Here is a 14,937-nt window from a genome sequence, read left to right on the forward strand (position 1 = left end):
CAAACTTGAGCCTTTGTACAGGCTCGTTCTTATCTTTATATAGATGATTCCCTCCTCATTCAGACCACCACATAGAGTCACATCTTCAAAACTTGTTCTCTCCCTTCACCATCATATCACTAGCATCTCCACGTACCACTTACCACAACCTGGGGGTTTCCTTCTCTATTAGCTTATTGGATGGTTTGTCTACCACCACTAAAGTGGAAGCTCCGTGTTTATCTGGTCTGTTGTGTCACTATGGTTCCTGAAACCATGCATGACAGTGTATTGGATGCTCAACAAATATCTGTGCAATGAATGGATGAATGATGTCAGCCAGAAAAGGAGTAGGGGGTGGAGCTGGAGAGAGAAAAATTGAGAAGAAGAAGAAGAAGAAGAAGAAGAAGAAGAAGAAAAAAAAAAAAAAAAAAAGCTGGAAAGATGTTGGCCAAGCAGGAAGAAGTACAAGAGCCTGAGAGATTGTGAGAGGAATAGACTGAGTTTAAGACTGAGACTCCAAGAACAGAAAGTTAAATATGGCAGGTATATAAAGTGGGGTGGGGAAGAGGGTGGAAAGGTGAAGATGGAGAGGCGAGCAGCAGACAGAGCATCAAGAAGTCTGAAATCCAAGCATCAGTGTTTGCGCTTTATCCTCTGGAACCCAATTAAGAGTTTTAAGCAGGGGAGTGATAGGATCAGATTTGTGTTTTAGAAAGATCACTGTGGCTGTGGTGTAAAGCATGAATTAGAAGAGGGAAGACAGGAGAAAAATTATGTTAACAGAAAGGAATGGTCAGTGTGGCAGCTTAAACAAAGAGGAGTCAGAAAGCGAGGATTTGGCAGTGTTTTTCCAACACTGTCAGGGAAGAGGCAGTAAATCTGAGAATCTGAGCATTCCAGTGAGTGCAGAGGAAGTATATAATGGCGGTTAAGCATCTGGGCTTGGAGTCAGACAGACCTGGGTGTAACCTCAAATCTATCACTCTGTAGTTTATGTGATCTAGCACAAGTTATCAATTCTAAGCCACAATTTTCTCTGTAAAGAAGGAATAATAATGGTGAGCATGTAAACTGCCTAGTCCTCTGCCTGATGTGGTATGGGTGCTAAATACATGTTAGTTCTGTCACATTATTAGTTGCACTGTGTTAGGGGTCTGGTTAAATCTACTAAGTCCCTTTGTGGCCTGGATGAACCGTGCCCCAATAGCCTTCCCCTCTTTTGGTGTGATTCTCGGCAAATCACACCGGGAAACTGATTATTACCTTGTCTTCCTATATACCTGAGGAACTCCTGCATATCCTGGCTGCCAAAAACACCCCATATTTCTCAGAGAACCCTGGATTTATGTCTAGTCTGTTTCCAGTTTGGTTAGTTCGAATGAGTCCCCTGAACTTACTGATCTCTGGAAAAAAACAAAAACACAAAAAACCAAAACCAAAGAGTGAGATGTTGTAGGGTCTGGAAGGCTGAAATGCAGGCGCTGGACCAGGGGCTGCACAAAGGAGGCTTACCCCCAGGAGAGTGCCCACCAGGTTGTTCCAGACAGCCGGTTCCGGTTGTGCCACGTGGAGTTGTGTGCTTGGAATGTAACGTTCTTCTACGTGATAACTCTTCCACTACTTAAAATTTCCTGTTTTTCTTTTATCACCCTCCCCCATATCTTCCCTGGAAGATGAATATCCACATAGAATAAGAAATAGCAAGGGCCGTTTTACAGTGCCGAGCTTCAAATGCATCAGGAGTGATGCCCGCCTATGCATTTGATGTGTTTTTCTTTTAATCTGTCTTTGGGGGGAAGAGCTATATCTGTTAGAGACTTAATATTTTTAGAAATTTAATAGGCTCATTTGGAGGTAAATATTTTAAACGGGCCACCCATGCGGTGCATTAACTGTACCTTACTGTGACATTATCACAAAGGCCTTAGACCTTAGGGACTGAGAAACCTTTTAACACTCTGTTTAGTAAACGGTAAACCCTTGGTTGATGATCTGAGTTCACTTTCCCTTGGTGTAGATCAGGCCGCTGAGGCGGGTGATATTTCAGTCATTTGAATGTCAGTCTAAAAGCACGAACATCTCTGCTGCACATCATCAGAGCCCCGGGTCATTTACACTTGTGGTTGTTTTACTTCACAGCCCAGAGCCTTCCCCGAGCTGCTGTCATTCTGACCCTGAGGCTGCCCTTCACAGCCTTCTGACTCCACTCCCAACATCCTCTTTCAAGCTGACACAGAGCAGAGGCTGACCTTGTCCCATCAACCACTTACCCACACAGACCCAATTAATCTTTGGTTGCCAGTCAGTCTAACTCACTTCCCTCCTTGAATACTATAGAATCTCACAGAGGGGATGCTTTTGGCTTCATTTGCTTCCACATAGGATGAACTGTGGCAGAAACATAGACAGCTGCCCTGTGGAATGATTCAAGGACCCCTGATGACCAAAGGTGTCTTCTTGTCAGAGTGTCAGGGCATGGGAACTCCCATCCCTCTCTGTTGCTCCTTGGGGCTTCGCTCCAAGGATAAGGAATTCCTAGAATAATTAACCACTCGTATCCAACCAAGGAGTCTGTCCTAAGACAGATTCCATGCAAGGATAAGGGTAAGGATGAGAAAGAGCACTGAAGGAGGAATTGAGTGTCTTGAGATGTCTGAGGGCACTTGGTACCTATGAGTAGCAGGTGCCCAGGTGAGGGGACAACATGATTCTAGAATCAGGATAATCTGGGTTGAAGTTAATGAAACTATGTGACCTGGGTAAGTTATGTTGTTTCTCTGAGGATATATACATCCAAAAGATAAATGATTCCTCATATGCAAAGGGCTTACCATAATGCCATGGAGGTGTGTGATAATACAAATATCACTCATTGTCAAATTTAACTGTGGCCAGACGTGGCTTCAGTCAAGGTCACAAAAACACAAATCAGTTGCAGTTTCAACAAATGTAGGGCAGAGGTCTATAATGAGGATTCAGCTTTAGCTGTTCAGTATTTAGAACATTCGAAATGCATTCAGATCACTGTAGGAAGGTAACTGTTGTCTACATGAGATGCTCAGGTTGGCACTGACTGACATGGATTTGATGAGCTTCTCATCCACAAATAGAGTGGAGACAGACTTGGGGAGTATGAGGCCTGATAAGGAAAAAGTCATTGCTAATGGAACAAGAAACTTGAGGGGTAGGGAAGGTCAATGGTCCAGCATGCTTTCCAACACCAGGAACAACATCCCATCACACTATCGCTGGAGTTGGTGGGACCCAGGCTGTTCGTTGTGGCAAAAGTTGGGGAGTATATGTGCATCCTGAGGCAGGTAGAATAACAGCTGCTGCCTTCAAAGATGTCTATGTCTAATCCCTGGGAACTGTGAATACGTTAAATGACATGGTAAAGGAGAATTACGGTCGTATATTGATCACCCGGAGGTGGGTGAGATTCTCCTGGATGATTGGGTGAGCCAAATGTCATCACAAAGATCCTTAAATGTAGAAGAAGGAAGCAGGATATGTCAGTGATAGCAGGGCAAGTCCTTCTTGTATCATTGCTGGCTTTGAAAAGGGAGGAAAAGGGCTATGAGGCAAGAAGTGCAGGGAAAGTCAAGCACAGATTCTCCCCTATAGCCCCCAGAAGGAGCACAGCCCTGCGATACCTCGATTTTAGCCCAGTAAGAACCATGTTGGGCTTGTAATCTACAGAAGTGTGAGATAATAAATGTGTGCTGTTTTAAACCACTAAACTTGTGATAACTTATTACAGTAGTCATAGAGAACACCTCAGAAGGGACCTGTATATGGAGATGGAGGGGCCCTCCCACCAGGGACAGTTTGTCCAAAGTAGTGAATCTTTTTTTTTTTTTTTTCAGTCCTAGAAGGGGGGATCTTCTTCTCTTTAACCACAAGCTAAAAGCTTTCTAGTTCCATGTTCCCTTATGGCGTACGCATCGCCTGTGACTGCAGGCGTTCAGAAGTTCTAGGTGAACAGCAGAATGGTAAGGGAAGGGCATCCATCATTGGACGTCAACATGAAACTTACCTCAAAACTTTTCAGACGACTACTTCAAAAGAAGAAAGAAACATTAAGGGGTTTGTTAGGGATCTGAGTAGGCAGCATTAGGGGGAAAAATGCAGAGACAGTGTGTTCTGTATCTCAAGTTTACCTTTATTGTTCCAAAGAAAAGCAGGGATCTTAAAAGACTGTCATCTTAAAGCACAATGTGTCGAGTTAAAGATAGAGTGGCAATATTAATGGAATTGCCTTGCTTTCGTGGGTTTAAGGCAAATCCTTAACATTATTTTCCTGCCGTTTTCTAAATTAAATTTATAAGAAATATTATGTATCCTGCTGTGCAGAGTGAAAGCTGTATTCTTGTAAAGGGCTTATAATCATATTAAAAAGCTGGAGGGTAAAGTTTGTTCATGCCATCAAAGTCACAAAGTAAAAAATAGAGTTTTACATTGTGCATTTTTATAATGGTAATACCTTTTGGGGTATGTAACACCACAAAGTGCTTCACTGATATTGTTTTGTTAATCCTTAGAACATCCCCGATGGGGAGGTATATTTTTATCTCCACTTTGCATATGGGAAAACTGAGGCACAGCAAGTGTCAGCAATTTGCCTTGGCTGCCAGTGGCTTGGCAGCCCAGCTTGTGCTGAAACTCAGGCTCTTAGCCTGAAGACGATTCCTACCGTTCATCAGATGACAGTCATCCTTCTAATCTACCTTTCTGCAGGTACCGAAATAGCTCCAGGAGGACTTCTGCATCACTCGAATTTTATCTTCAAGTTCTTCAAGAAAAAAATCCTATAAATAGATTTTGTTAATTCCACTACATCTGCTTAACATACTTAGGAACAGTTGGTGGGTTGGAGAGAAGGGTTCAGAGTGGGGGCATTTTTGCAAAGTTAGTAGGAAACGTGGATGCTTTAGGGAAAGCCAAAAGGGACAAGGTTAAGGAGGCGAAGCAAGGCTGGCAGGAAAGCCAGAAGCTGCCAACAGGAGCCTGGGCACCAGAAACCGCACATCTCCCCCTTAGCTCAAGGAAATTCTGGGCCTTTTAGGAAGTCCCGTTCCTTGGCACAGAGGTTACTCCCCTTTTCCACAGATTTAGATTTTACCCTGGCTCTTAAGCTTCTGTGTAACGTGCTTTCAACCAACTGGTACACCCCAGGTTTGACTCTCTTGATAGAAGCGTGCAGTAACTTAAAGTCTTTATCCCTGCCCTGTGTCCTTGCAGGAGTGGGAAGCTTAAAATCTCATTCTCTCTGCTTGTTCCCTTGGTTGTGTGTCCCTTAGTGACACAGAAGCCAAAGGCTTGAGCGCCTTGCATACAACACAGGCGAATAAAATGATGTTTGGAGCACGGGCCACATAGGCATTAGTCTCAATGTGTCCTTCCTGTGGCCTCATTGGGATTTAGGCTGCCCCTGTTGTTTCGCAAGAGGAAATGTCATTTGTTCAAGGCCAAACAACCAGTGAGGGGTGGGGCTGGGACTCTGTCCCAGGTCTGACAGGACTCAGCTACCTGCTTATAACCAGCACACAATGCTCCCTCTGATATTCTGGGCTGTGTGAGGTTTCCAAGTGCTCCGTGACACCTGGACTCTGCCAACAAGGCTGTCCTCTTGGCACATGTCATCTGCTCAGCATTGTTTGCTGTTTGTGTCTTTGGTATCCCACCACTGAGCCTAAGAAGCATGCCCATTTCTCTTTTAATTTAAGGGCTTCTTGTCCTTAGCACCCTCCATTAAATATTAGGAACATGGTCCCTAGTTCTTTTTCCTGAGAACTTATTTAAAACAAATATGGTCAATTTATTTGGATAATTAACATTTTCTGTTCCTTTCCTTCCTATACCCATATGTTGTATGTGTCACTAGTGTTCTGCAAATGCTCGGTTGTTCTCTGATTTATTTACGCAGACAGTTAATTGACTAGATGGACAGAAGCACATTGTGGAGTATAGTTTCCATTCCAGGATTTAGATTAACAATGGAGGGTGGGGGGGCGGGAAACACAGGGCTTATTCAGCCCGTCTCCTCATGGACAGTGTACCCGCTCTTACACGGTGTTGATCGTTAGGGTATCTGCAGCCAACCAGAGTACTTCCCAGACATGCCAGCAGAGCCCCGGTCATGTCCAGTCACTTCACACCTTTCCAATACATGGGAGTGGCCTCCTGTTGCCAGCACTCAGGGCTCTAAGAGTATCCACTGGCCATGTGCATGCTCAGCCTGAGAGTAGGGTAGGTCAGAAACACGGGGTCATTACCAACCACCCTCGGAGCAGCCCTAACCAGTGATGAATTGTAATGAGCGGATCAGTATCCCATCCTCCTTGCCTCTCAGAACCTTTCTGAGGCATATTCTACACCACCTCCCATTGGCCCTCGCAGGATTTAACTTAGTCACCCACAGAAGTAACCTGCTTATTAACACACCCTGTCTTCACTTCCCTGTCTCACTCCCTCTCTCCCTGCCAGTGTTTCAGATAAACTCAGCATCAGCTTTTGGGGAAACAGCTTAACACAGCCATGTTTCCTGGACTCTGTTTTCTCTTGTCACACAAAAAAACGGACCCATTGAATGACAGTTGGACCGGACTTTCCACGTCATCTAGCTCCTCATAGACCTCAGGGTGGAGGGAAGGGCAAGTAGGCAGGACTCTGGCCACTCCCTCCAACAAGAGCAGGAGAAATTTGTGTGTTTTATCAGTAATCTTCCATTTGAACTATGGAGTCTGAGGGATTTAAACCTTAAAAAAATTGCTTAAAAAACATGGATCTCGGCCAACTTATTTCCCCATGCAGGAACCCATCTGTGTTAGTTTCCTATTGCTGCTGTAAGAAATTGCCACACACTTAAAAACAACAGACATTTATGGGGTGCCTGGGTGGCTCAGTCGGTTAAGCATCTGGCTTCGCTTGGGTCATGATCTCGCAGTTCGAGCCTCGCATTGCGCTCTGGGCTGACAGCTCAGAGCCTGGAGCCTGCTTTGGATTCTGTGTCTCCCTCTGTCTCTGCCCCTCCCTTGCTCTCTCTCTCCCTTTGAAAAATAAATAAATGTCAAAATAAAAAACCCAGACATTTATTCTCTCAGAGATCTTGGGGCCAAAAGTCCAAAATCAAGGTGTTGGCATGGCCATGCTTACTCCAAGGTCTCTATAGGAGAATCTCTCATCGCCTCTCCCTGTTTCTGGTGGCTCCAGGTGCTCCCTGGCACATGGCAGGACAGCTGCAATCTCTGCCTCAGTCTTCATGTTACTTTTTCACTGTGTTCGTGTCTTCTCACCTTTTGTCCTTTATGTAGATTTATATTAGATTCAGGGCCACCCACATAATCCAAGAAGACCTCGTCTTGGGATCCTTAATTATATCTGCAGAGATCCTGTTCTAAATAAGGTCTTATTCACATGTTTTTGGGGTGAGGACATAAGTCTCTCTTTAGGGGAGCCATCATTCAACCCACAATATCATTCATAGCATCTCTGGCCATCACAACTCAAACTTGTAATGATCTGCAACTCCTTCCTTCACAGGACAGGTGATTCCATCTTCACTAAACTCTAATTTCATAAAATATAGACTTCATGTTGTGCCCAATATTGTGTCCAAACTGACTGTAACTTTCCCCCTATAAGTCCTGCTTCTGCCTCTAAAGATACCCAGGGGACATTCAATTTCTCTCCAATGAGAGTAATGAATAAAGCTGAGCCTAAATATTATTGGTCAAAGAGATGTGGAAGTTTGTGAATCAGGGCAATCTGAACAACTAATTCAACTTAATTCGTCATGTTTACTTTGTGCAATGGGCCATGCAGAAGATTCTAAAATTGATAAGAGTCCAGGATCTAGACATCTAGTAAGCTACCATCTAGCAGGGAAATAGGGCATGTTCATGCATGACTGAAATGTTCAATATTATACAAATAACTATAACACAGGTAGAAGGTGATGGAGCTCATAAGAGTATTGACAAAATACAGAGGGACCGAGATGATAGAGGGTGCACTTTGCCATTCACCTCCAGTCTGTTCTCTACACAGGAGCCAAAACAAGTTTAAGACAAAACAAAACTGAACATGTACTTCAGCCTCAAAACAAAATAAAATCAGACTCTTAGAATCACCTCCAAAGCTCCTCCTGATTAGGTGCCTGTCTTCCTCCCAGCCTTGTACACCTGTGCACACATCCACATTCCTCCTTGCTTTCTGGACCAGCCACATGAGCCCACGATCAGTTCTTCAGATGTGCCAAGCTCTGCTCTGCCCCACAGCTGTCTTCTCAGTTGCTCCTTGAGCATGGAATTTTCTTACCCCCAATTCTTTGCTTGCTTGCCATTTGTATCTCAGCCTTAAAGACTCTCGATTCTTTGATTTAAATCAAGTCCCCTGTCATATTCTCTCAATGTACCTTGACTTTCCATCATACCATTTACTATAGTTTGCAATCACACGCCTGGGTGTGTGATTATCTGTTGGGCGTAGTTCTTTGCCTTTGGACAGCGAGTTCATGAGGGCCATTGTTTTCCGCAATATCCACATGGCCTATCACAGTACCTGGACGTTAGATGTTCAATAAAGACTTTTGCTGAACAAATGATTCAGTGATGAATGAATGAGAGCAATTGGTTAAAAGTTCTCCTGAGGGAGGTGACATTTGAGAAGAATTTTGAGGCAGTTGTAGGGACGGGGCATGAAAAATATTCCAGGAAAGTGAAGAATGTATAAACAGGAAGTTCAGAGCTTACTATTTGGAAAGTGGCAAAAAATAGAGTTTGGTTTTAATATAAGGACATGTCCAAGGCAGGGATCAGCTAACCTTCTGTAAAGGGCCACGTAGTAAATATCTTAGGTTCTGTCAGTCATGTGGTTTCTTGCAGCTATTCAGTTCTGCCTTTGAAGTGTGAGAGCTGACAAAGATCAAGTGAACACATGGGTGTGCTTGTTCTAACAAAACATTATTTGCAAAAAATGTTGGTAACCCAAATTTGGCTCATGGTTTACAATTTACTGGCCCTTGGTTCAGGGAATAATGAGAGAGCTAAGGGTAATTGGAGGGGGGCACGAGGGGGCTTGCTCGGTTGGCTAAGGGTCCGACCCTTAATTTCGGCTCGGGTCATGATCTTAAGGTCATGAGATCTAGCCCCATGTTGGGCTCCATGCTGAGTGTGGAGCCTGCTTAACATTCTCTCTTCTTCTTCCTCCACCCCTCCCCTGCTCACACACAAGCATGTGAGTGCTCTCTTTCTCTCTTTCTAAAAAAAAAAAAAAAAAGAAAAACAAACAAACAAAAAAATGGAGGTTGGTCAGCACCCTTATTGCTAAGTGTGGAGTCAATAACTTTCCAGACAGGTAATAGGGAGCCATAGCAAATCTTTGGAAAAAGAAGGTATGTGATTAAGTAGTTCTTTAGCATCATTAATCTGGCAGCATTAATCTGATGAAGTGAATCAGAAAAGATTAAAGATACAGAGAGGAGCACTTAGGAGTCTATTACATTAATCTAGGTAAGAAGTAAGAGTTTCACCTGAAAAGATTGAATGTAAAGAGATGAGGAAAATGCTAATTAATTTTGTGTTTATCCTGGGTACAGGGGTGGTAGGAAAGAAACTGGGATGTGAAGAGGAGGAAAAGCTTTGGTGTTAGGGGAAAATGGACAAGTGAGCTCCCACATGTGCAGTGGAAGGTATGTGGAGGAATAAGAATGGGGTATCCAAAAGGTGAGAGAGAATTTAGGGCCCAGATGAGGGATTCCTGCTGTGCATGCAGACTTTGGTGAAAGGCTGAGAGAGTGAACAGAGGGAAGGCACAGTACCCAAGGGTAGACCTTGGAGATGATCTCCATTTAGACATTGAGGGGAAGAAGGAAAGCATTTGAAAGTGACCCAGGATAGCAGAGGGTCGTGGGAGGCAAACAAGACTTTTAAGAAAAAAAAGTGAAATCAGACCCAGACAAATCCATTTCTAGAAAGCAAACAAGAAACAATTCTGTTTCTGGAATTATTAACACTTCTATCTATAGCACTGTGCGTTAACCAGAAATGATGTACTAAAATTAGCCAGGTCTTAAGGTTGGCATTGCCCTGTTGTATTTAAGAAACTGCATCACAAAGAAGGTGACACAGAAAAGAGACAGACCTATTTGCTTTCTTTATCCTAGGCAGGTTCCCATACTTCAAATGACCTGAAAAAATTCAATAATCTGTTCATTTGCTAGAGTCTCTGAGACTCTATTGATGGGTGATTTATCAGAGCAGCCAGGGGCAGCACGGGGGCATTCTCTGCCTTGGCTTTGACGCCCTGATGCCAAAGCACATTATCAGGACTGAAGGCCATTGTTTGCCATGGAAAACAATGGCTCGTGGTTAATACCACCCTGTTGTCATATAATAGGGGAGGTGACGGGTGGTAACGCCAGACTGAGAGTTCACTGCAGCCCACATCTGTCCTTCTATTAAAAGCTAGTTTTCTCTGCATTCTCATGCCCTTGTGTTCCAGGAAGAGTGTGCGTTGTCTGTTCTTTAGAACAAAGACTCGGACTCCCCCTTGGTCCTAGGTAAAATCAGGAGGGAAAATGCCTACCCACTAGAGCACTGCAAAGGCTGATTTCTCTGGGTTTTTCACTTCCCACTCTCTGAGTCAAAGGCATTTGACTACAGATTTCATGTGGTTAGGCCAGCAGAGAAATTAGCAGAAGGAGGAGAGCAATGATCCCAAATAACCTTTCCTGGAAAGGGTCCAATTTGTTCTTACCTGCTGATTTCTGCACTCTTTCCAAGTGCTCTTGAATTCACACGACTGTTTATTAGTTTCTGTGGATTTTCTTTGTGGAAAGATTTACCGTTCCGCATTTCTTGAAAGAAAAAATAAAAACTGAGGCATCTTTGGGGATTTTACAATCAGGAAGTAGAAAATTGTGTTTCAAAGTTGAAGCTAATGAGAGATCATCCCGTAATGGATGGGCTATAAGGCTCTGTGTCTGCAGAGTGAAGGGGTGGAAGAGACCGGCAATCGGCTTGCGGCTGTTCTCTGTCACCAGAAAAATTTCAGCCTCACCATCTGACAAGGAAGGTTTGCAGCCTGGAACATGTCATACTTCAAGTGAAAAACAACTGTTACCAATTCAGGTAACAATGCATCTGATTTTCACAAAGTCATCTGGCTACAGGATAATGAGTCAGTTATTTCTCTGGAATGACTTTCAATAGAGTTTCTCTGTGAATACATTTCAAATTTTAACAACACTATAGTGTTGTAAGTGTAAAAGCTACTAGGCCGTAAATTGAGCTGTGCTAGTCATTTGCCATTTACCCCTCCAGATCCATTTTCCACCCTTGTCTGTGCGCTGCGGGAGGCTGACCTTTATAAACCATTTCACCAAAGCTCCTTGTTCTCTGGGTTCCTATTGGGTTCATCCAAAGGAAGGCATCAGCAGCTCAGAGGACCTATTCCCCTGTCCCCTTTCTACTCCCTCCCTTCCTTGCCAGGATGTGGATAGTAGCTATGTTCTGCCAGATGGCCTTTCTTGGGGTCTCCAGTCACAGGGTCTCTCCCTTTGCCCCTGCAGATTTGGGGATGCTAATGACTTCCCATTGTTTGTCCCTGGGTATTTCCCCACCCCCTGCTCTTTTCTTCATACCTGCCTGTACCTCTGGAAGGAGTTTCTTCATTAACCTCTCTTCAATGAAACCCTTTACAGGTGCCATCTGTTTTCTGACTGCTCCCAGAAGGAAACAACAGCCATATTTTAATGATACCATTTGTAAAATAATGTAAAGGGGAGTATGGAAATAACTATGCATACCCTAGCCAAAATTTTAACAGGTGTATTGGGAAATTTGATGGAATAATTCTAAGTTTCATCTGCAAGAAAAAAATACTCAAGAATGCAGTCAAGATAATTCTGGGGAAAAAAATTTAAAGCAAAAGTGATGACAGAGCTCTCAATTTAGCAGACATTACAATTGGTTATAAAACTTCACTAATTGAAACAAATTAACACTTGTGCAAGAACAGAAGGATCAGTTAAAAAGAAAAGAGAGCCTAGAAATCCACACAGGAAGAAATGGGAATGCTACTCGGGAATGTAGTTTATGAAAATGGTAATATTTCTAATCATTAGGGAAAATGATTATTTAATAAAAGGTGTTAGGGTAACTGGCTAACCATTTGTTTAGCCATTAGGGTAACTGGCTAGCCATTTGTTTAAAAAAAAAAGGCTGTGTCTTCAACCTCATTATTTATATCCCAACAAACTGCAAAGGAATCAGATATTTTTATGGGGAAAAAAAACAATAAGGATACTTGAAGAACACATATTTAAACATTTTTGTAATCTTGGAAAAAGTGTGGATGAGTGCTTCTAAGTGGGTCAAGAAAACATAGGATAACAAAGGATAATAAAGGATGCGTTATTGTTAAGTAATATAAAATTCTGTATACTTAAAAAGAAGACATATATGAGGAAAAAATACTAACAAAACTTTAGTTACCAGCACTTACTGTGGAATAGATAGCCTGAAATTTTTTCTGTTAAAAACAACTAAAAATGTTGGATTAAAAAAAAATTTAAAGCTCTTTAAATATACTGTGGAGCTGGGATAAAAATAAGGAGTTTGTAGGGGTGCCTGAAGGCTCAGTCAGTTAAGCGTCCCACTCCTGATTTTGGCTCAGGTCATGATCTCACAGTTCATGAGTTCAAGCCCACGTCAGGCTCTGCGCTGACCACGCAGAGCCTGCTTGGGATCCTCTCTCCCTCTTTCTGCCCTTCCCTGCTTGCTCTCTCACTCTCTCTCAAAATAAATAAACATTAAACAAATTTTAAAAAAAGGAGTTTGTAGAGGTTAAAGAGAAATTAAAGTAGGACCCTGTGAGATAAATAAGGACTGAAACAGTTTTCGCTCTGGGTATCTGCCATCCCTGCAGACCTGGATCTTCTCTTTTAGGGGGTTCTATAGGGAAAGGGGGACAAGATAAAGGAAGGGCTATACTCGGGGCTGCTAAGGCTACACTTTTATTGTAAGGATGCATAAGAAACAAGCCCTGTTGCACGGGAGAGGAGAGCAAGGAAATTTGCCCTCGACCTTCTCGATGCTGAATGAGGGTCCATTTCCACTGACTGGAAAATCCTCCCCTGAGAATTTGCCAAACCTTTAGGGCTCTTCGATGGGTGTTCTCGTTATCTGTCATAGTCCAAGAAACTTCCAGCCGGCAGAGGCACCAGGCAACTGACAGGAGCTAGTGCAGATCCTCTCTGAGAACATGCAAGTTCAACCCAAGGCTCCAAGAATTCTTAGGGGTAATGTTCCAAAGAAAATGAGCTAGGAGTCAAAAATAAAGGAAGTAAGGCACTAGAAGCAAGAGCCAGCAGATACAAACTGGCAAAGTGTCTAGGTATCAGAACTATCAGGCACAAACTATACAGCGAGCGACACATTGAATAGGTGTAGGTAGGGGCGCCTGGGTGGCGCAGTCGGTTAAGCGTCCGACTTCAGCCAGGTCACGATCTCGTGGTGCGTGAGTTCGAGCCCCGCGTCAGGCTCTGGGCTGATGGCTCAGAGCCTGGAGCCTGTTTCCGATTCTGTGTCTCCCTCTCTCTCTGCCCCTCCCCCATTCATGCTCTGTCTCTCTCTGTCCCAAAAATGAATAAACGTTGAATAGGTGTAGGTAAATATAAGAGAAGTTTGGAAATAGGAGAAAGGAAGAAGAGGTTTTTAAGAGCAACCAAACAGACTTGAAAAAGAGCAAACGGATTTCTAAAATGAGCCATATAATAGTTAATATTAAAAACTCAGTGGGTGGGTTAAATGGAAGATTAGACACAGCTGGGGAGAAATTAGTGTCCCAGAAGATAGAGTGGAAGAAATTACCCAGCACCACATAGAGTGTCAAACAGGACATTTAAAAGCACAGTTAAGAGACCTAGAAGGTAGACAAAGTCTTGTACATATCTAATAGGAGTTCCAGAACATTATAGAACAGAAAAGAAGCAATACTCAATGAGAATAGGTACTGAATTCTTCAAAATTGTGGAAACACCAAAGTTCAAATTCAGGAAATTCAATGAATCTTAGGGAGAACAAATAAAGACAAATCCATACCTAGGTAAGTCCCAGCAAAACTACAGAGCCCACAAAGGTAAATTTAAAAGCACTCAGTGAGAAAAGCCAAGATTGCCTCTAAAGATCAACACTTAGACTGACAACCAATGAACTGAGGTCTCAACAGCAACAACGTAACTTGTGGAATAATATCACCATGCTAAATGAAAATATGCAAATAAAGATCTACTGTTCAAAAATGAGAGTCAAAAAGAATTTCTCAATTAAACAAAAATTAAAAGACTTAACCATCAATAATCCCTTACCAAGGGAAATTCTAAAGCAAAATGATTCCAGAAGGGTATGATATAAAAAAGAAATCATAAGCAAACATACTAGTAAATATAAGATAAATGAAAAGAAAAAATGTGTTAAACAGCGATAACGCCAAATTTATGGAGTTAAAAGAAAAATGCAGTAAAATATTGGACACCTTAAGCATATAGTTTTGAAGGGTTGATGTTCAAGTATTTAAAGACTTTCATTATTTGGAGAAAATGTGAAATAACAGAGAATATGCATACATTTGTCTCTGTTCCCAGCTCCTGGCACAGAGCTTCTAAGACCTTTGTAATTCCCTAAGTTATAAGAATACTAGGAACACCACTTGTTCTAATAATTTGGTCTTTGACCTTGGCCCTGACAGAGCTTCTAAAACTCTTGTAAATTCCTAAGTGATAAGAGCACTGGGAACATATTTTGTTCTAATTAGACAACTTGGGGGTGGGGTGGGGTGGGGGTCCTGGATAGCTTTAGGATGGGGGCTGGTCATCCAAAAGGTCAAACCATAATTATAAGCTTGGGATTTTAACCCCACCTGCCATCTCTGGAGATGGGAGAGGGGCTAGAA

This window comes from Lynx canadensis, chromosome A1 (genome assembly GCF_007474595.2).
Source record: "Lynx canadensis isolate LIC74 chromosome A1, mLynCan4.pri.v2, whole genome shotgun sequence".
NCBI lineage: Eukaryota > Metazoa > Chordata > Mammalia > Carnivora > Felidae > Lynx > Lynx canadensis.